Here is a 23,665-nt window from a genome sequence, read left to right on the forward strand (position 1 = left end):
AGTTTAAAGCCATACCCCCTGTCCTACCACTGCACTCCCTGACAGAGTTCCTCCCCAGCTTTCCTGTAGCCCCCCTTTAGGTCCTGGAAGGCCACTATCAGGTCTCCCTGCAGCTTTCCCTCCTCCAGGCTGAAGAACCCCAACTCCCTCAGCCTGTCTTCATGAGAGAGGTGCTCCAGACCCTTGATTGTCCTGGTGGCCCTCCTCTGGACTCACTCCAACAGGTCCATGTCCTTCTTCTTCTGAGGTCCCCAGAGCTGAAGGCAGGGCTCCAGGTGGGGTCTCACGAGAGCAGAGCAGAGGGGGAGAATCACCTCCCTCACCTTGCTGGCCACAATTCTTTTGATGCAGCCCAAGGTACAGCTGGTTTTCTGGGTGGAAAGCATGCATTGCCGGCTCATGTTGAGTTTGTCATCAACCAACACACCCAGGTCCTTTTCATCAGGGCTACTCACAATCCATTCTCCACCCAGCCTGTATGTGCGCTTGGGATTGCCCCGACCCAGATGCAGGACCTTGCACTTGGTCTTGTTGAACCTCATGAGGTTCACACAGGCCCACCTCTCAAATGTGTCACGGTCCCTCTGGCTGGCATCCCTTCCCTCCTGTGTGTTGACCACACCGCACAGCTTGGTGTCATCGGCAAACTTGCTGAGGGTGCACTCGATCCCATTTTTCCTGTCACTGACAAAGATGTTAAACAGCACCAGTCCCAATACCGACCCCTGAGGACCACCACTCATCACTGATCTCCACCTGGACATTGAGCCATTGACTGCAACTCTTTGAGTGTGACCATCCAATCAATTCTTTACCCAGCTGTCCATCAGTCAAATCCTTATCTCTCCAGTTTAGAGAGAAGGATATCACTGGGGACAGTGTCATACGCCTGGTACAAGTCCAGGTAGATGATGTCAGTTGTTCTTCCCCTATCTTTATAGGGGTGAATGCTGTAACCCCATCACAGAAGGCCAGCAGATTTGTCAGGCACAATCTCCCCTTACTGAAGCCATGTTGGCTGTCACCAGTCACCTCCTTATTTTCCATGTGCTATAGCACAGTTTCCAGGAGGATCTGCTCCATGATCTTGCTGGACACAGAGGTGAGACTGACTGGCCTGCAGTTCCCCAGGTCTCCCTTTTTTCCCTTTTTGAAAACAGGGGTGGTGTTTCCCCTCTTCCAGTCAGCAGGAACTTCACTGGACTGCCATGACTTCTCAAATATGATGGAGAGAGGTTTAGCAACTGCATCCGCCAGTTCCTTCAGGACCCCTGGATGTATCTCATCAGGACACCCTGCTCCGCACTAATTAGAAAGAGAAGTATCTGTTTGTAGTTGTGAAACGGATCTTAAAATATGTGGATCAAGTGCAAACTGCCGCTGTATTTTCTTCACAGGTCTACAGAAGTCTTGAAACCACAGTTCTGAGAGAGGCAATTAACTCCTTAACCTAAAGATGGGCATTGACACGCAGTGTTGTTAATGGTTCCCTTGCTAATCACTTCTGTGGTCTTAATCAGCTGGCACACACGTCGCTCGACTCCAGAGAGCTTCTCAGACAGCCAAAAGTAATGACCCTCCTCTAACGCAGCCCCTACAACACTTCCTTAATACTTTCCACACTGCACATATTTTCTTAATATACAAAGCTGTAGTATAGAGAGTTTGTTGGGGCAGCATAAGGTTAATATATTTAAACAAACAAACAAACAAAAAAAAAAACCACAAATAATTCTGAATCTACCATGCTTATTTTATTACTCTGGTTTGTGTTTTATATATTAAAATCCCACACACACCTTTTTTTTTTTTTTTTCAATGAGCTGGTTGACAAATTCCCAAGCTGTTACGTGTGAGCTCTGCAGAACTTGGGGGACCCGATGGAAAACTTGCCTCAAAGAGTAGTTCTAGGGAACGACCCTCTCAAGGTAGAGGGTCAAATTCCCTTTTCATTTATAACTGGATGACAAGTGACTTTAGCAACAACCTCAGAACATCACCACCTCCAGTCACTTCATCTTCTCACTGGGGCTTCTGGTGGTCAGGGGTCTCCAGACCTAAAATAGCCCCCCTCCCAGTACTTAGCTCCTGGCTTTCCTGGTTCCCATAAGGAAAAGAGGTCCCTGGGTGGCAGATGCTGTCCTGTATCTGAGTTACCGCTCCGGGAGGTTTGATGTGAAAACACTTTCACTGCAGCTGGTGGATGTCTCCATTAGCCAGCCCTGCAGGGTTTGGGTGCTGAGACCGGAGGATGATTGGCATTTCGTAAGGTAAACACAGGGATTTAATCAAGAAGTAGCTGCTGCCACAAGTGCTGGCCTAGCTTTCAGCACCAGTGGTGATGATTGGTGTGTAATGTCAGCTCAAGAGGAGAGGCCATAACTTTCTGGAGGAAAAAAAGGCCAAACAGGCATGAATGAGAAATGTTCTGCACACCGCTTAATCCTCCTTGATTTAGTGCTGACTGGGGGACTAGGAAAGCTACACTTTGTGTCTAAATTCAAATAAAAGACAATTGATGCTCTTTCTTCCAAAAACGCAAACCATGACTGTATAAAAACATTAGACAAATCCCCAGCAGATGAAACAACAGGTAATTTCAAACTAAGATATAAAGAAATAATAGATTCGTTTGTTCTAGTTGTATCAGAAGTGGCCTATGACTTTAGCTCCTTCCATTTTGCCTGCTCAATATGAGACACCTTAAAGGACTTAAATTTGAGAGACCTGAAGCTTTGAAAATAAAAGTTTTTGGTTTGTCTACATGGATAGATATGGAGGGTGAAATCAAGGTTTTAGGCTCTTCAGCAGTTTTATGGCTATTCCTTTTCCCTCAGCCTATTGGCACATTCCCATCTCACTCTACTATATTCCCTCATTCCCTTGTTGCTATTTAGGTATCCCCAAAGGTCATGATTTTAAAAAGCTGTCTTTTCCCCAGTCACACATATTTAAAGGACGGTCAGGTTTTGTTTGTCACTTATTCTTGATGCTCTTTTCTGGAGTTATTTTCATGTCCCCCAGTGGGCCACTGCCACTTCCCAGTTCACCTGCCCACTTCCTGCTGACCCTGATGAATTTTCTGTAACCACCTGAGTTGTATGTATATGGCACGGCGGATGACTCAAGATGCTTCACCCTTTTTCCCTATTAAAATTATAAATCCAATAAATCCACAGAGAGATTTTACATTTGAGATGGAACCTATTTTAACTGAAAACTTAGAAAGACTTGAAGCCTATGAATTGTAGATGCTAAAAAAAAAAAAAAAAAAAAAAAAAAAAAAAAAAAAAGAGGAAGAAAAGAGAGGAAAACATAAAAAAAAAGGAAAAAAGAAAAATGGAGAGGAGAGCAGAGGAGAGCAGAGGAGAGGAGAATATGAAAGGAAATTGGCGATGAATCTTAGTTGATGGTATCCTGTCAATTACATCAGAACCAAGACTAAGAAGGAAAAGGTTTTCCATAATCTAAGACAGCAGTGGATCTGAATCCACAGACTCAGGTTTTGGCAGTGTTTGAAATGTCAGCCTGCATCCTGCTCCTCGTCTCATCTACACCCCTTACGTCTGTTTTGCACAGACAGAAACAAAGTTCACATCTGCATTCCCCAGCCTTCCCCATCTGCCTCGCAGATCTGCATGGCAAGTGGTGCCCCACAATGAACAAATGAGCCAGAACGTGCACATGCTTGGAGCCAAAGGCAGCTCCCGACCTTCAGAGCTTTCAAACTAGGGCTGACCGTGCTGCCTATCATGCTGTGACAGAGCTTGAGAGAGATGTTGTGAGTGGCTTGCTAGGAAGGCAGGTGTCAATGATGCTGTGTGGCCATCTCAGGAGCAGGATGGAGCCTTCACAGCCATGGGCTCGCTGTGTGTGTCACCAGCCTGGGGACCTCTGACAGTGGTTGTCCTCTGCAGCCCTCTACATTGCTGTCTTTTCCTTTGACTGACTCTTTAATGTCCCTGAACAACACTGAAGTGTCTTGCTTGACTGTACCGTTTCTCATGGTTCTCATTCTTCCTTCCACTGAAGGCATCTTCCTCATGTTAGTCGTCTCCTGGAAATTGGAGGGGTATTTTGGGTGCTTGGGAGATAAGGCTGAGTTGACATTTTCTAGCTGACTCCTTCAATAACCGCCTCTCCCACAATAGGACTTCCTGCCCAAAAGATAAAAGAGCCCTGAGATGGCATTATGGGACCAGGGAACAAAAATAACTATGCCAGCACCCTCCATCTGCTTTAAAACACACACACACTTCTACAAATCTCCATCATCTCAGGGGTCTTCCAGCTTCTCTGTCCCCACCCCTGTCCCGTGGTGGGGGCAGCCTGGGTGTCCTCAGTGGGGACAGGTACCCAGGGCATCCATCGATGGGATAGGTGATGCAAGAGGTGGCTGGGTCAGAGGTTGGAGGTTCACTGGCCTCATCACCCTGCTGCTCTGGTTTTACCTGGGAAAAAATTGCTTGTGGTTTTGGAGGAAATGAGAGAAATTTATCACCCAGAAATGATCTTGGCTACATCATTTCTTGCTGGAAAAGGTCATTTGGCAAGATCAACATAGCCGACATAATTGGTTCCAATTTCTTTAAACATGCTGCCCTGTGTAATGAGAATAATGGAGGCCTTTTGCTGCCAGGTTGTTGAGTCACAAATCTGAAAGAAATAAACCCAAAATAAATAAATTACAGAGAGGTTTAAGCTGGCTACTTTGGGCCCATTTTTTAACAGGTCTTGCCGGAAGCATATTTAGTATTAAGATTCTGTGGGTATCCTCCATAATAGCGCTTGGCTCTCAAGTGGAGTTCAGTGTTCAAAGTTCAAGGAATAGCTTGGATTTGGGCTTATCCTTTGACATATTGTTAGCAGTAGTTGCTTTTTGCAACACCCGCAGCCTCTGCAGTTGTGTGAAGCAGGCGAGCTCATACTGTCCTTAAATTGAACTGGCAGCTCCAGCAGCCAAGTGTTATTCACAGCGCCAGCTCAGATAAACCTCTCCTGCTTCCTTGCGGGCAGCCCCTCTTCCAAAAAGTGCAAACCTCCACAGTCTGCACGAGAGTGTGAGGCACAAACCACTGCGCTGCATCTTCCATAGGCCTCCCCCAGCCCTCCGCTTTCTTCTCAGATCCTTTACCACAGGAGAAATGTGGGGTTGAACTGTCTTGGCCAAACAACTCAGTGATGTTTATTGAGTATTTGTTGAGAAAAACCTGACAGGTCTGTGAATATCCACAGAGATGCTCAGATATGACCGTAAGCGAGATTTCCACACTTTTGCTGAACCTTCCCGTGCAGGGGGGAGACCGTGCTCGCCTCACTGATGCCGGTCCCCCAGTAGCTGGTTTGGGATCACACTTCTCTCCTGCCCCATGGCTGGGATAAGAAGACCGCTCTTGCTCCGGCAGCTTGCACAAAGCCATGCTCACACACATGCAGGTCTCACCAGGAGCTGGCACGTAGGCCTCGCAGCACACATACACAAGGGAGGGAGAGCGCTGTTATATACGGAGTAGTAATTCCTGTCGAGAAAATGGTTGATATTAATAAAGAAGGGGGAACTTTGGGGATGTGGCCATGGGCATTGGAAAGCCCCATGGTTGAGATAACATTAGACTCTTAACGACGAGGCCATCAGGAATATAAAAGAGTTTAGAGGGAACAAAGAAGGGTGATTCAGGAGACTCCATGCAGTCTCTGGTTTCTTGTTCTCCACTTAAGGCATGGATGTCTCTGGGTGTTTGCTGTTGTTGTTACATTCAAAGTTGTTTGAGCAATGAAAAGTTGTTTTGAAAAGAACTGCTGTGGAGAGAAGGGTATAAGAGGGGAGCCTGCCCTCAAGATAAAAAAAAAAAAGGCAACACGATGAAGCTACATCAATAAAGAAGCAGGAAAAAGAAGGGAAGAGGAACAGGCTGGCAGAATGGAGACCAGGACAGGAACAGGCACTTTGATTGCCTCATGAAGATAGGTTCGGCCAGACTCAGCAAACTGCTCAGAGAAGCTCGTACAGAAAGTCGCTGGAAATAGGCGCACTGGAGCTGGAGAGAAGCTCGAGCTGAGAGAAGCAGACCGGTGCACACAACTGCCTCTCGCTGGTAAGCAGTTGCGCGTTATGGGGAATCGTTCGTCCTTAGGAACCAAGACTGTCCTGGTAACCTTACAGCTTATTCTCTTTATTAACAATTGGACAGTTTATGAGCCTCAAATATGGGACCAAACTGAGGTCAAGGTGTGGCACTCTGCAACTAAAAATGACAAGGTTGCACTGGGATTTATCGGCACCTGGCGAGCAGCCTCTGAGGCCTTAAAGAGCCATGTGGAGCCACAATCACAAACGTGTGGCTTGCCAGATAGTGAGGGAGCTGCGGGCTCCTTTACTGATCCGACTGCTACCCCATGGGCCCCTCTGCTGTTACAGCCATCGAAGGCTTTTGCTGTTGCGCCCCCTGCTGACCTGAACGTGCCTTTTGACCCAGGCCTATTGGCCTTCACAAGGAGATGGATATGCTTTTCTTCGATCTGGGAAGAACGGGATACATTAGGCCTGAAGAAAACGAATGGGAAATGGAGACTTGTTAGTAATCAAGAAAAGGAATGGAAAATGGAGACTGTTAAGTCATGGAACTTAAAGGATTGTTTGTTATCTTTCCTGATTGTACATATGTATAGGCATACTTGCGTTTAGCATGTAAAGCAATGTTCTGTATATTTAGAATGTTTGATGTTCGTGTGTGCGTGTTGGTGGAGCGTAGACTCCCCGCACAGCCAGCACTGTTTACTTGCCTTTTATACCTTTTATAGCTTTTATACCTTTTAGAAATATTTGTTTTATAAATATTACAAAATTCAGATTGACTTGAGACCTCATTTATAACAGCGCGACTACACAGAGAGAGAATTAGGAACAGATTTAGTGAGAAACAGATTTAGTGATGCTAGTGCATCAGTTACTGCGACCAGGAAAAGTTTGTTTCTTATCCTTGTCTCCGTGTTTGACTTATCAGGTCTGTGCCTCAGCATTATGTTCATGGCTCCCCCTTCTCTACTTCCTATCATCTTAAGATGATGGGAAGAGGTAAGGATACAATCTGGGAGAGAGAAGAAGGATGCTAAAAACGGTCACTAGGAGGAGCGCACTGGGGTGGCTCCTGCCCACTGTGCACAGGGACTCCCTGGGGGTGTGTTGGGTTTGTGAGCGAACCCCCAGGGTGGGGGCCCAGAGGCTTTGGGGATGTGCCAGGCACCCATGGCTCCAGGAGACGTTGCTGCCCCACAGGGGCTGGGGCTTGGAGACAGTCTCCTGTGGTGCCCCCTGCCTTGTCAGCAGCCCTGCTGGGCTCTTCTCTTTGCCCCTGCTGCGGCAAAGCCCAGCCCAGGGCTGCTCATGGGCAGAGCTTGGCAGGACGGTCCCCATGCCACCTCTGGCCAGGGCTCGCAGCCCTGTTGGGCACCTGAGAGCTGTGCACAAACACCTGCCTGGGGGGGCCTGCAGCCCTGGACGTGCAGTGCTCCCAAACCCTGCCCTTGCTGCCTCCAAGCTCCATTGCCCCCTCTCCTACCTACCCTCGCATCTCTCTGGCTCCTGTCCCTTCTCCCCCAGCCACCAGCTCCCTCGCACCCAGCCCTTCTGAGCCCCTTCTCTCCCATCTCCTCCAGACCATGGCTGTTATAATTCGCCTCCTGTCAGTGCTGGGCCTCCTGCAGCTCACACTCAAGGCTGGGGACCAGCCTGACAAGGTCACCCAAGACCTTATGGAGAGAAGAGAACTCATGCTGCAGCAGGAGATGTCGGTGCTGCTGCAGGAGATCGAGGAGGGAAGCAAGCCGCAGAGTGGGAACAGCACAGTGTTCATGTTCCTCGCCATGTGCCACCACTGGCAGTTCTGGGCACTTGCTGAAGCATTTCTGGCTCTTTTTGGCATGTACTGGCTGCCCAAGAAGATCAAAGATGACGCCAGTGGTCATTCTGAGCCATGGAGCTCAAGCAGTGAGGACGGCAATGGAGGAGAAGAGGAAAAAGAAGTTGAGGAGGAGTTGAGGGAGGAAGAGGAGGAACAGGAAGAAATGAACTTTAATGACCAACATGATCCAGAACTGCTTGTGGGCCTGCTCAGGGAGTCTGCTGCCGAAGCTGCTTGAGATGCAGAACATTATGGAAGAGATGGCAGGGACAAATTCTGCATCACCAAACTCCCTTCAGAGATCCATTTTCCTGACAGAGCTGCAGGCAGTAATAGGGTTGTTTGCAACTCTCTTTGAGAACAACCTGCCTGTTTCATTCCTCAGTTACACCAATGCCAAAGTTAATGGTTTTCTTCGTGTGTCTTCAAGCTTCCACTGAGGAATACCTACAAAGATTAGATGCATAAATGCATACAAATAGTCAGAATAGCTAAGGTTTTTTGTTAGGAGATGTTTTCCATATAGATTAGTCACCTCAATAGAAACAGATTTGTAGTTTATAAGGACCACCCGGCAGCTGGGTTTCAGGACTCCAGCAATCCTGTGAATAAAAGAGTCTCACCAGATCCATCTGAAGATGCTGCTCCCAGGAGTCCTGCAGCAGAGGCTGCCATTACCACAAGTACAGTAACTGTCCACACTGCTAGGGGAGTGAATCCCCTCTAGAAGCATTAGTTTAAGCAAAATTCCAATAAATCAGATTGTTTGAACAAACACTGTCCCTGAGTGTCTTCTCCTGAGTGTCTAGGAGAAACTTTGTTGGGGGACACTAGCCTTTGGTTCCATCTCTTCTGTCTAATAAAGAGATGATCTTTGGGCTTGGTTGTATGTTAGCAGTGGTTACATTTCTGAGAAGACATTTGAGAACAGCAGGATTTCTGCAGCCTGCTGTTAGGAGAGGTAAGTGCAAAGAGCACCGCTGCCTCTTGCAGCTGCTGCTGCTCAGGAGTGCTGCTGCCCAGCTGCGGGGGCTCAGCACAGTGCCTGGGGATCCGGGGTCTCTGCCCAGGCTGGGCGTGCTGGCTCTAGCTTGGATATTAACTTTCCCTGCAGCAGCCCACACAGTGCTGTGCTCTGCACTTGGAGCTAGAACAGCGCCGGTATCACACCAGTGCTGTGACTCTTGCTGAGCAGTGCTGGCACCGCATCAGGACTCCCTACAAACCCCCAGAGCCAGCAGGCTAAGGGTGGGCAAGAGGTAGGGAGGATACATCACCAGGGCAGCTGACCTAACCCAACCAAAGGGATATTCCATGCCCTGTGGTGTGACACTCAGAAATAAAAGGTGGAAAAAGGAAGAAGAGGGGAGGGGTGGGCTCTCGCTGTGAAAATGTCTGTCCTCCTGAACAACAGCTATGTGCGTTGAGGTCCTGCTTCAAGAATGTGGTCAAACATCGCTTGTTGGTGGGAAGTTTAGAGTAATTTATTTCCTCTGCACTTCCACACAGATTTTCTTTTCTTTTTTCCTTCCCTTCCCTTCCCTTCCCTTCCCTTCCCTTCCCTTCCCTTCCCTTCCCTTCCCTTCCCTTCCCTTCCCTTCCCTTCCCTTCCCTTCCCTTCCCTTCCCTTCCCTTCCCTTCCCTTCCCTTCCCTTCCCTTCCCTTCCCTTCCCTTTCTTCCCCTTTTCCCCCTTCCCCCCTTTTTCCCCTTTTCCTTTTCCCTTTAGTTATTTAATTAATAAAATTTTTTCCTTAATATTTTTTTCCTTTAATTAAATTATCCTTATCTCAACCCATGAGTTGTTTCTTTCCTTTTCTTCTTCCCTTCCCCTGCTCTTCTGAGGAGGGGGAGTGAGAGAGCGGCTGTGGTGGAGTTCAGCTGCCCAGCAAAGTAAAACCAGCCCACTGGGGAATGGGGCTGCAGCTTTCCCCTTGCAGGTTCAAGCAGTAGCAAAGCTGAGCACGTATCCCCGAGATGCACAGGACACACTCAGGCAGAGACAGGCCCCTAAGGCCCCGGCTCGTCGGGTTTGTGCTTTGCAGGTTACGGTGGCCAGTGCTGGGTTTTGGGGTGCACGGGGCAGCTGTGTGATGCTGAGCCAAGACTAGGGACATGGAGGTGCTCGAAAGAGTCCAGAGAAGGGCGACGAAGCTGGTGAGGGGTCTGGAGAACAAGTCCTACAAGGAGTGGTTGAGGGAGCTGGGCTTGTTCAACCTGGAGAAGAGGAGGCTCAGGGGCAACCTTATCACTAAGTACATTAAAGGAGGCTGTAGAGAGGTGGGGGTTGGTCTGTTCTCCCATATGCCTGGTGACAGGACGAGGGGGAACGGGCTAAAGTTGTGCCAGGGGAGTTTTAGGTTGGATGTTAGGAAGAACTTCTTTACTGAGAGAATTGTGAGGCATTGGAATGGGCTGCCCAGGGAAGTGGTGGAGTCACCATCCCTGGAGGTCTTTAAAAGACGTTTAGAGGTTGAACTTAGTAATATGGTTTAGTGGAGGACTTGTTAGTGTTAGGTCAGAGGTTGGACTTGATGATCTTGAGGTCTCTTCCAACCTACACAATTCTGTGATTCTGTGATTCTGTGTCTGGGGCCTCCCAGGGCTGCGGTGGTCACCATGGTGCTCTGGTGCCCACAATGGAACTGGGATGAGTCGGCATGGGGACTGTCATCGGGGCTCTGTGATGCAGTGCGCTGCAGGCCATCGGTAAGTGCGGCAGGCGGGGGAAAGGCTGGCCGAGGGCAGGGTCAGGGGCACAAACGGCAGCCCCCGGGGTGGTTTCTAAGGCTGGGATGAGGGCGCAGCCCCTCTGGGGAGGACCTTGGGCTGGGCACAGAGGTGCCCCAGCCAGGGCAAGTGCCCAGAGGCTTCGAGGATGAGGCAGGCTCACGTGGCCTCAGGAGATGCTGCTGCCCCACAGGGGCTGGGGCCTGGGAGAGCCTCCTGTGGTGCTCCCTGCCTTGTCAGCAGCCCTGTGTGGGGCAAAGCCCAGCCCAGGGCTGCTCATGGGCAGAGCTTGGCAGGACGGTCCCCACGCCACCTCTGGCCAGGGCTCGCAGCCCTGTTGGGCACCTGAGAGCTGTGCACAAACACCTGCCTGGGGGGGCCTGCAGCCCTGGACGTGCAGTGCTCCCAAACCCTGCCCTTGCTGCCTCCAAGCTCCATTGCCCCCTCTCCTACCTACCCTCGCATCTCTCTGGCTCCTGTCCCTTCTCCCCCAGCCACCAGCTCCCTCGCACCCAGCCCTGCTGAGCCCCTTCTCTCCCATCTCTTCCAGACCATGGCTATCATGATTGTTCACGTGCTGTCAGTGCTGAGCCTCCTACAGCTCATGCTTCAGGTTGGGGACCAGCCTGACAAGGTCACCCAGGACCTCATTGAGGAACGAGAAGTCATGCTGCAGCAGGAGATGCGGGTTCTGCTAGAGCAGATCGAGAAGGGAACTGAACCACAGAGTGGAAACAGCACGGGGTTCATGTTCCTCTCCATGTGCCACCACTGGCAGTTCTGGGCACTTGCTGAAGTGTTTCTTGCTCTGTTTGGCGTGTACTGGCTGCCCAGGAAGATAAAAGATGACACCAATGGTGATTCTGAGCCATGGAGCTCAAACAGTGAGCATGCAGATGGAGGAGAGGAACAGGAAAAAGATGAAGTTAAGGAGGGGTTGCTGGAGGAAGAGAAGGAGCGGGAAGAAGGGCACCTCACTGACCAGCATGCTCCAGGACTTCTTGTGAGTCAGCTGAGGGAGTCTCTGCTGCCAAAGCTGCGTGAGCTGCAGATCATTATGGACGACATGGCATCAGCAAACTCTCATCAGAGATCCCTTTTCATGAGCGAGCTGCAGGCAGAGATAGGGTTGTTTGCGAGTCTCTTTGAGAACAATGTGGCTGTTCCTTCCCCCATTTGCTCCAACGGCAGTTAGCGGTTCTCTTCATGTTCCTTTGAACTTCCACTGAGGAATACCTACACAATTTCCCATAGATGAATAGGAATAGTCAGAATAGCTAAGGTTTTTAGATGTTTCCCATAGATTAGATGCCTCTTTAGAAATAGATTCGTATTTTATAAGGACTACCCTGCAGCTGGTTTTCAGGACTCCAACAAACCTATGAACTGAAGAGTCTCTCCTGGATCCATCGGAAGACGCTGCTCCCAGGAGTCCTGCAGCAGAGGCTGCCATTACCACCATTACCTCCAGGGCAGCAACTGCCCACACTGACAGGGGAGTGGATCCCCTCTAGAAATATTAGTTTAAGTAAAAAGCCAATAAATTATATTGTTTAACACTGTTCACGAGTGTCTTGAGTGTCTAGGAGAAACTTTGTTGGGGGACACTAGCCTTTGGTTCCATCTCTTCTCTCTAATAAAGAGATGATCTTTGGGCTTGGTTGTATGTTAGCAGTGGCTACATTTCTGAGAAGTCATTTGGGAACAGCAGGATTTCTGCAGCCTGCTGTTAGGTGAGGTAAGTGCAAAGAGCACCACTGCCTCTTGCAGCTGCTGCTGCTGAGGAGCGCTGCTGCCCAGCTGCGGGGGCTCAGCACAGTGCCTGGGGATCCGGGGTCTCTGCCCAGGCTAGGGATTGGGGCTGAAGCTTTCCCCTTGCAGGTTCAAGCAGTAGCAAAGCTGAGCACATAGCCCCAAGATGCACGGGACACACATAGGCAGTGGCAGGCCCCTAAGATGGCCGCTCACACAAGCTATTCCAGCCCAGAGCTGCCTTCAAAAGGACTCACATGAAGCACACAGCTGAGAGCATTTCTTCCACTCCAGCTGGCAAAGACAGACATTCACAAGCACAGGCACACACACACAGCACTCTTCAGTTTCACAAACGTACATAGATTCAGGATTTGCTCAAGCACCAGCACAGCCCCCCCTGTCCACCCAGCACCCCTGCCTGGATGCCAGGCCCTTTACTCACTTAACAGGCCGCCTACTTGCTGGCTGCTCCAGCCTGGATTTTACTAGGGAATACACAAACACACTGCACAAGCACCAGGCTGGGGAAGCTACAAACACTCACTCTCCTCCAGCAGTAGTACCAGGGAGGGAAGGGCAGAAAAAAACACATCCAGCCCATCTCTCTGCCATCACGGGTTAGTTTTCACTGCGCGTCCTCCAGCAAACACAGCACGAGATGACCTAATTTAGATTCAAGGTGAAACTTTCCTGTCTGTACAAGAAAATTTTGCTGTTTTCACAGCAAAACGGCAATGCTGCCTTGCAGTGGATACAGATTACACCCATGGCTGACAGCTCACATGCTGCACAGCCATGGTCCACCTTTCCCAGTGCCAGCTCCAGCCCCAGGATCCCCTGCTGGCTGCTCTGAATGCCTTTGCCAGCTGCTCAGACTATTTCAGGTGAGGAAGCTTTAAGCAATAAAGCTTTGATTCTCGGTCCAGGAGTTCTCACGGCACTATGGATAGTGAAAGGGACAACAGACATCCCCCTAGGCCCAAACTGTATCCACCACATGTCTCTGCTCCCTCTTTGTGAAGTTTTTCATTTGGTATAGGGGCAGAATTGGGTCCCTTGCTCTGTTTATTGCACAGCTGCACAAATGTGGGTTTGACTGACCCCATTGGCTTCAGCTGTGTGTTCATCTTCAGGTGCCCAAACCCAGTCTTGTAGCTGCTTCACGGCACCTTCACTGGCCTCTATGAGGTGCTGTGGGGACCTCAAGCACTCATGATGAGTGGCACCCTTGCTTTTACTGTAGGGACACATACTCTTTCCAAACATTTGAAGCCACAAGGAGTAGCATTTTTAGGTATGTTCATATGCTCTCAGCACCCCAGCTGCCCCAAGTTCTTCCAGCCATGAAGGCTCCCTTACCCTGCTCATCGTCCTCCTTGGACAGAAGGAGCAGGGGTGGAGCCTTCCCCTGCACCACCCAGAACAGCTCTGGGAATCATCCTCCCCTTCCCAGGCATTTTGGCCCAGAAACAAGCAGGATCATGGCTGAGGATTAACCCCAGGAGGGGTGCAGGGAGCTGTGATCTCCTCCTGCAGTGCCCCACAGGGAGCTCTCCCGCAGCAGGCCACCACTGATAAGGAAAACTGGGCCTTGCTCAAGTCAGGAAGCTGTTGCTGGGCTCAGACCAATGCACTGAGGCGAACTGCAAATGTTCCCAGACCACATAAATAAGCCATCACTGCGAGCAAAGACAACTGAAAAAACAGGCAGATTTTTAAGAATTGTCTAAAAATAGTGGAGTGAAGATTAGCAGCACAAGAATCAGCTCAGAAACATCAGGCCGCTCCTAGGCTTATTCCTGGAAGACAAATAAGAAGTTCTTAAAGGAGAACTGCAAAGATGCTGAAAATATATACCACCATCCCTACACATTTCTTGGGCCTGAAAAATGGGAAAGCGTTGCGTTCACAGCAAGGCACAGTGGCTACCTGGGAAGTCTTAACGTTTTTAATGAACGCCGTGAAGAATTTTATTATCATGGAAAGGAATATAATCACTTTCTCAATAAAAAATCTCCTTAGTCAGTAACTGCTGCCTAGCACGGAGAGGCAATTCAGCCTTCTTTATCTGTCATTACACAAGACATATGGCAAGAACAAGAACAACCCCATATTGCCTTTCATATTGGGAAAGCGTTCCCACTAATAACAGGTTTGTCTTTGTAATGTGTGTGTAGGAATGAAATAATTTGAGCTATGTGGTTTTTTATGAGACACTCTAGAGACAGCAGTCAGTAGAGATCTCTGACCAGCTCCTCCCTTTGCCTTCCTCAGGCCCAGCTTAGGAATTTCACAGCCATCCATCCAGTTCATTCCTGCTGCATCTTCTCCTGCATTGCCACCCCTCTTTTTGTTTTGAAAGCATCATTCATTAACTATTTAATACTTTATTAAACCAACCTGGCTCATGAATGCATATTTTCTTTCTCTTAGTTTTCCTTACTTTTTATAATGTACATGTTAAAACTTGAATCCCTTGTTGTGGGAGTGTAATACTTGTTTAATATCAATACTGTTGCAGGAGCTTGATAGCAGAACAACCTTTTGTCTCCTGAGTAGTGAGGCTTCCACGCTGACCCCTCTCTTGGGGCTGCTGAGTCCTCTCGATGGTGGTCTGAAGTACCGTGCTTGCCCTGAGAGCCTTCAGAAGCTTTCTCCCTGCAGCTGCAGAGGTGACTCAGCTGCTCAGACACCATTGCCATCTGACCTCTCTCTGGTCATTTAAGTCCTGGTTGATGGGTGAGCTGAATTAGCAGCTAGCTGTCCTCCATCACCGGGATGGCTCTGCCCTCCTCCAGATCCCCATCCACACCACTTGCTCCCCACCTCACCGACTCTCCTTCTGCCAGCTCTGGTTCTTGTCTGATTGCAAGATAAGCCAATTTGTCCCACTAAAACAGTGGAGCCATGGGTTATTAATTCTACTCTAGGTGTCTTGTGAAACTATACCCTCCAGCTAAAAGCACAGCTGAGCACTAAGCTATATCTGGGCACGGTTCTCACCATAATAAGAAGGAGCATACAACCTTTCATTTCTTAAAGTTGGAATGATAAACTGTGGAAGGTGTGGAAGAACTTGTCAGTGGTTACTCTGAAACCATCTGCATTTGGACAGCTGCTAGGTTGTGTGATCTCTAAGGACCAACTTCTGTGTCCTTTCTCAGTGGGGCTCACATTAGCCTGCATTTCAGTGGGAGAGCTTGGGCAGATACAGCCCCTTGCCACCCAACCACATCTCCTGCTGGTTTGCTCTGTAGCTTTGGATAGCTCAGCCCCTTCAGGACTTCTGCATCCCCAGTGATGGATCTACAATCTCCATTGTGCACCAGGATGCTCCACGAGATATTTTCTAAAGCAGGTTGGGCACAATGCAAATGGTGAATGTTTAAGAAGGAGGCGTTCCAGTCCTTTCTCTTTTTGGGCTTGCTCCTGTTGTCTCTTAACACACATCTTTAATTCCTGGGAGCAAAATGTCCTGAGCTGTAGGACCTACTAGTAAGACAGCATAGTAGATAAAAGGTCTTGGAAAGCCTAAGCAGTGGTCACAGAGTATGTAGCTTGGAGTTTGTTCCTGGGAAGATACAGAACTATTTATCTAAAGCACTTTAGAGATGAAGCACACTTTATCATGATATATTCTCATTATATAATGAGCTGTTCCATCAACAAAGCAGCAATGACATCTGCCATAGCTCGTTATCACTCTCCCCATGTCAGTATCAATGTAGGGGGAGTGAATTTAGAGAGCCCGTGCTGGGTGTGCTGCTCTGGCAGCACCACTGCCTTCCCTCACCGTGCCGGGCAAGCTCCCTGCACCTCCATGTCTGTGGGGACTGGAGTTAGCTGCAGCTTGTCTGCACGGTGGCACGAGACAGGACTCATTAGTGTTCACAAAGTACTCAGACACCTGGATGAAAGAGAGCTATAAATGCTCAGCTTCTTTATTTGAAGACCCAGATCAAAGACCCAAGAGGAGCCTTGCTTTACCACTGTATGTACACCTGAAAGAAACACCCAAGTGAAGATCGAGTAGTAAAAACAATGACAGTAAAAACAACAATGAGTGCATGAAGAAAAAGTTCACAGCTGTTCAGCTGGAACACAATGAAACAAGGAAAAACAAAAAACAACCTTTTTTTTTTTTTTTTGAGAGAGAGAGGTTGTGTTTTTTTTTTTTCTCTGACACTCTTTACCCTCTTGTTGCAGATTTTTAAAACAAAACAAACACCCCCCAGGATATATAACTTAAAAGAAAAAGAAATGAGGAAAGAGAAGAGATCTTTGTTCCTCTCTGCAATAACTGCAGCTTTAGGAGGAAGAAGGTTCTGCATAAGAAGTTAATGACTGAAAAATAAATTCCTGGTAGTTAAGGAAGGGGCCAAGCACGGATCTGTCTCTGCCTCTATCCCCTGCCAGTCTGACAGCCATCAGAGCTTGTTAGGCCTAAAGCCACCAATAAATTTTCCTGCTTCCCAGCAGCATACTGTAGTCTTCATGCCACAGTGTCTCAGGTAAGCTCTTTCACATGGTATTATGCACTTACTGACATGTTTTATATATCCCCTCTGGTTAGTATGCACACACATTCCTGCAAGGTTAAGAAAGGGCATTCAGCTTCAGAGAAAGGAGAGGACTCAGAGCAAATAGGACGTATTTATCCAGGGAGGGAGGAGAAGCAGTGCAAGCATCTCAGAGGAGAAGTGGGTGCTGGGTGGGGGTCAGCACCCCAACTTCTGAACACAAGTGACCCTCCGTCTGGGCCTGGGATGCAGCCCAGCCATGGGGGAAGCCCTTGGTTTCCACATACAGCACCACTCATCAGTGTGACACGTCGAGTTTCATCCCTTCTGAGGTACCTCAGGACAGGAACTGGCCACCTAAGAAGAGGGAAGCGGCGATGGGAGCTGCTAGTCTTGTAGGATGGGAGCTGCAAATCAGAGCTGGATGCCAACAGAAGGGATTTTTCCCTCGGAGCAGCAGAGAGTTACCATCTTGTCTTATAACCAAGCCTATTTCAGACTATTCTGTGCTCACAATGGAAATACCAAAAGGCTGTGACTAGGTGGGTTTGGGAAGAGGTATTGAAGAGCTGTGCAGGAGGGTGAGCCATAGAGGCAGACAGGTAAATAGAAGTGAAAGGCAGAGGTCAGGAAATGTAATGGAATCACTCAGCAAATCTAGAAAACTCGTTTTGATTAAGTTTATAAGGAAAGACTTAAAGAAAGAGGAGGAAAAGAGACCACCAACATAGCAAACACAAGTTGAGTTAATGGAAAGAAATGAGGTTTTATTATTTTAGCAAACATTGGTGGGGATGGGATTGGAGAAACCCCCTGAACCCAAACTCCCCCCCTTTAGGAAGCTGATCAAGCTCCAAATTTCCCTGCTGGCCTCAGCTTCTCTGAAGGGCCAACCCAAAACCCTGGAGATGAACACAGGGAACATGAGGAACATCAGGAGCAGATCCAGCTCTGTGTGGCTTTGGCTTGCTTCCCAGCAGACACAGTAAAACAGAGGAGAAATCAAACCTATGGAGGCTGGAAAGGGTTGAGACACCAGTGGGGCTCCTCTCATCTAGCTGTAGCCGTCTCAAAGTGGCTGTCTGGGCTCTCTTTATTGTGTCTGGAGCCACAAATGCCTCCAAAGGCTGATTGACCCCAGCAACCCGGGGTGCATTTATGCTATTGAATCATATCCCTTCCCAATTTGCTGTTGGGCCCCAGTGCACTCATCTTCCATGCTGCCCATACTGTAATCCATGATGAAACCCTCTCTACAATGAGTTTCAAGAGGAATGCTGGCCACTGCTGAGAGGACAGTTCACTTCAGTAACCTGCCCTGCACGGTGTGAGTGACTGCATCGCTTGGCAGTCTGTAGTAGCTTCTGCTGAGCTACCCCTTTACATGACCATCCTTCGACTGACTATAGAGAGAGGATGGATGGCCCTACCCAATGGTGAACATTAGGTGGTACCACTAGTACCCAAAATGATGATGAGTCCTCCATGGGCAGCCACACAGTGATTCTTAAAATAACTCTGCCTCTGAAACTGACATCACCTATAGGATGTCTGGCTTTGGTATTGCAGTAAGTCTGGTGCTCCATCTGAGGAACTTCTCTTGCAGAAGAACTAGCACAGGCTGGAATTTCAGAATTTCATGGAAGACGTGTTTTTTAAGAATTTGACCCAATAAAGTCCTTTCACAAGCAATGGCATCAAAACAGAGTGATGAAGCAAAGGAAGTGCATGAAAAGAGGGCTGGCTGATCTGCCATTTCTCTAACTGAAAGGCTGCTACTTTTTTCTGTGTGATGCTGAGATTCTACCAGATACTGATAAATTCCAAGTGACAGAAGGGGAGAATGCCCTCTAAGGGTTTCCTGTGCCATACAAGACTAAATAGGCCATGTGTACAGGAGGGGAAGGGCGTCCCTTGGAGTGAGCAGTGCTGTTCAGTCAATGAGCGCCCAAGCCTTGTGGTGTGTGGGGCACATCAAGGCTAGGGGAACTGCAGTATTTCGAGGGGGACTCTTCATACACACCTTACCTGGCCTTTTGAACAGAATTCAGTGGAAAGTGTGCATAGCTTAATGAGAAAACTGTTGTGATGCAGAATAAATTCCAGACACACCCACTGTAAGACCATCCCTGCTTGCTATCCCCCATGCTTCTGCTAAACCAGCTAAAATCAGAGAGATGCTATAGTTGAGGAAAAATAAGGTAGCATAATTATGTCTGTTACCATATGAAGTATGCTATTCAGGAAGTTACAGTGCAATAATTTACTGTAAAACCATGAGATACAAGTGCTCTCAATAATTACATATATTACCTTATCCTAAACTAAATTTGTCAAGTGTGAGGTAGTTTCCACCTCCTGAGTTCAAAGTAAACTTCCTTATTGTAACTGTGGGGTAACAAGTTCCCCCTAACAGTCATGGTTATGGCATCATTTTCTTTCTGCATAGCTCTGCTCATAGCTCTCATTGCAAGAGCTAAGGATGCGGCTGGTCCTGCTCCTTTCCTGGGAGAGGGACCAGTACCAGCAACAGGTTATTGGGGTCACAGTCATTTATAAAATCAATTTTCAGAGAAGACTGTTATTGAAAAAGTGCATGATATCTTGCTAAAACACTGTATATTTTAGCTTTAAAAACTGTATTTTTCATTGAAATGGTATTTTTCATGTTTATTTCCTTCTCAATTTATATCCCTTTCTAGTTGTGGTGCCTTTCACTTAGGAGTATGTTTCTAATAGTATACCATTTGTTCTTATGCTCGAGCAGACCCTGTGTAAATATACCAAAAAGAGCATACTGTCCCTATGCAAGACCAAGAACAATGTCCTTTGGCTTTCAAGTCCTAGCAGCACTTGAGCCAGCCTCTCCCATGCCCCCAAACCTCTGTTCTTCAGGGTATTTAGCCAGAGATAGAAGAGCCACGTTTCTTCTTTTACATGCTTATTATTCTCCTTCAAGTGAATATGAATGAAAATGAAACAGATCTGATAAGCTCTCTGTGAGCAGGATACAGATAACCTCTGAATGAAAGAATGCTGATAAAAAAATGGTATTTTAAGACAATAGCAATTTTTCTTTTATAGTATCAGATCTCCTTTTATGTGCTTTCCACCGACATTTAAGTAGATAAATTTTCCTAACATATTTTTTTTTTGCCAGAAAATAAATCTTTAAAATGAAAGTCATGTGAAAACACATCTGAGAGTGATCACCTGGGGAGTCTTACTGGCAAGGCTGGTGGGACAAGACTGAAACCTCTTTTATGGTCTTGGAATTGTTTGGTCTGAGAGAATAAATATGACTGATACGACCAATTACACAGATTGCATTTCAGGTAATAGCCAATTTGTAAATAGTCCCATAGTTCCTGTCTAGCTCATGAATGAGAAAATAGTTGAACTGAAAAAAAAATTAAAAAACTGTGGTTTTCCAGATTCCCTTCCCAGTTCTGTTTGACAGCTCAGAGAAGAAAGCATTGGGCTCAATTGCAAATACATGACACAGACTTCAAGTGCAGAGCTTCTGAGTGTGGTCTGGAGTGCTGATAACTGATTTTCATGGAGCAGCATTTTCACTGTTCAACAGTTTGATCTGTTATCCTTCTTGGACTGACCTCTCATTCTTTACATTTTCAGATAGTGTCTCTTAGTGAGGAATTCCTCACCCATGAACACAGAAATACAAAAATGTAAATGGCTACCAGATGAGGAGCAGATGAAGGGCTCCTGAGGATCTATTGCCATCTATTCTCATCTCTTTGATAGGGATCTAGTCAACATAAGCATGTAGCTTGCTCCTACATTTTTGGCACCTAATGAAATAGTCTTCTTTAAAGTAACCACTTCATTTCCCTAGGGAGACGTACATGCCTTTGAAGGCCTCCCAAGAAGATATGCTTTACAGAACAGAAGCACTTAGGTTTCTCTCTATCAGGTGAATAGGAAGCTTTGCCTTTTAAGGTGGGAGTTGCCTATCTTACATTTACTCCTATAATGCATCAGCATCTAGCCCGGCTACGTGAAAATGACAACCTACAGACACTGAAAAGGGATGCCAAATTCCAAAGGACAATGTTTATCTGCTCTGTGAGACACCTATTGGGCAGTGGCCAGAGCTTCTCCTGGACATGCCTCTCAGTCCACACTGACCAGGCACCTCCTTTGGAAATGGCCTGAGAGGAGGCCAAAGCTGCAGGCAAAAGTCATGGATTTTCATCTACGAAGACTGCAGCTCTCACTCAGTGTTCATTGAAGTGATAGCATGTTTAAGATATTGCATGTATGTGCAGACATGCAAAACTTTGTCATATGCAACATTGGTTTTAAATATGTCAAAATTCAGCTGCTGAAAGGAACACACTAATACCATAGTGCTTAAATGCAGTAGGATCTGTATTTTTTTCTTTCACAGCCAAATACTCAAAATACTCAAAAGCAGTAATAGAAATAAGGGGGGATGGGTGGTGGTGTAAGCATTACGGTCTTTTATGCATATAGTTGTCTATTTAAATGCATATTTATGTATTTATAGGACAAGGCACAGCAAAATGCGCACAGATGCAGACACACACACACACACATTCATATTGCTGAAATTACATATCAAGTCTGGAGATTATACCAGAAATAGAACCCAGATCTCCTGATGCAAAATCTTTTGCTGTAGCCACTAGAGAATAGGTCCCCCTAGCCTTAAAGGCTGTCAGATTAAAATGTAAGAGGAAAAGAATCAGAGGAACTTCAAATCAAAGCATGAAATTGAAAATCTGTCAAGATCCGTAAAATGAAAATTCTCTCCAAAGAAAAATTCTGACACGATCACATTTTCTCATGAAATGGGAGCTGGAAACAAGGTCATTCTAGAAAAAAAAAAAAAAACAAAAAAACAAAAAAAAAACACTCAGCATCAGCCACTTCAGTAAGAGAGTCTGAAGGGTTTTGACAAGTACTGTGTCTAAGCCAAAAAACCCCAGGGCTAGATCTTCTACAAAAATCAGAAAACTTAAAGGGACATTGTCAAAGTTGGTAGACCAAACATTTGAGCTACTTTAAACTCAGAGTAATATAGAAGGGTTCATACTTTTCTTTATTAAAAGGAACAGCTGAAAGGTATTTTTGAAGAGTATGGTGACAGAGTTTGCATACTTATTTCGTAACTAAGGATAACAGGCTTTGCAACATTTTTTGCTGGGTTTTAAAGCATACATTGTAGGTTGAAAGACTAATTTCTAATTAAAACTTATGCATTCTCTTTCCTTTGCTTGTAAGAAGAAAGCTATGGATGAAATCCAGTGGAAAAAAGTGAGTTAAAATGGGACACAGAGAGGGGGCAGGGGAAAAATATGTTTATTTTTAAGTGCAGCATGGCATCATTCTGTTATAAAAATCTGGCACAAACTGATTTTCTGAAGTGCTGAGAACCTACAGCTCCTTTGAATTCAACAGGGGATCGTAGCGCTCAGCAGACTCCCTAGGGAATCAGGCCACATTACTTCAGCTTTCCGAAATTTAAGCCTGCAAAAATTACTTCACATGTCCTGTTTGGCATAGGTGGTTGCTCTAGCTGGAGTTAATGGGACACTTGATCGTCGTTCAGCTGGCATACATGCAGAAGATTAGCAGCTAGGTACACACCTCAGATAGCACAGATGCAATCCATCTCACTGAAGACCAATAAAGGCTGTAGCCTGCGCCAGTCGCACCAGGCCCCACTTAATGGAGGACACAGGTGCTGCTCAGGCACAGTTCATCCTTCTCAAACCCAGCACACAAACTAAACCACAGCAGTATTCAGGAGCCTGTGTGTGCAGCACAAACAGCAGTAGGATGTTGCAGTGGATGTTGCTGACTTGCATTAGTATCACTCTGGCTTTTGATGCATTTGCTTCTGAAGCTCAGAAGAAATGGGTGGAAAGAGAGGAGTGGTGGGAATGTAGGGGCAAAACAGGTTAGTATCTTGTGGCCAACCACAGTTGGTTTTCTGTGCTACTGGCCATGTCTGTTCACCAGGGCCAGTGGTCAACATCACGTAAAGAACAACCTGAGAGGTGGGTCTGTGGGAACCTCATGAGTTTCAACAAGGCCAAGTGCAAGATCCTGCACCTGGGCCAGGGCCATCCCAAGCACAAATACAGGCTGGGTGGAGAATGGATTGTGAGCAGCCCTGATGAAAAGCACCTGGGTGTGTCGATTGATGAGAAGCTCAGTGTGAGCCAGCAATGTGCTCTTGCAGCCCAGAAAACCAACCGTATCCTGGGCTGCATCAAAAGCAGCATGGCCAACAGGGAGAGGGAGGTGATTCCCCATGCCCTGCTCTGCTCTCACGAGACCCTGCCTGGAGCCCTGTGTTCAGCTCTGGGGCCCACAGCACAAGAAGGACATGGGCCTGTTGGAATGAGTCCAGAGGAGGGCCATGAGGACGATCAGAGGGCTGTGACACCTCTGGTACAAGGACAGGCTGAGGGAGAAGAGAAGCCTTGTTCAGCCTGGAGAAGAGAAGGCTCCGGGAGGCCTTACAGTGGCCTTCCAGTACCTAAAGGGGGCTACAGGAAAGCAGGGGAGGGACTCTTGGTCAGGGGATGTAGTGAGAGGACAAGGAGTAATGGCTTTAAACTAAAAGAGGGTGGATCTAGATTAGATATTTGGAAGAAATTCTTCCCTCAGAGGGCGGTGAGGCCCTGGCACAGGCTGCCCAGAGAAGCTGTGGGTGCCCCATCCCTGGAGGTGCTCAAGGCCAGGCTGGATGGGGCTTTGGGCAGCCT

This window comes from Aythya marila (assembly GCF_965140915.1).
Source record: "Aythya marila genome assembly, chromosome: 1".
NCBI lineage: Eukaryota > Metazoa > Chordata > Aves > Anseriformes > Anatidae > Aythya > Aythya marila.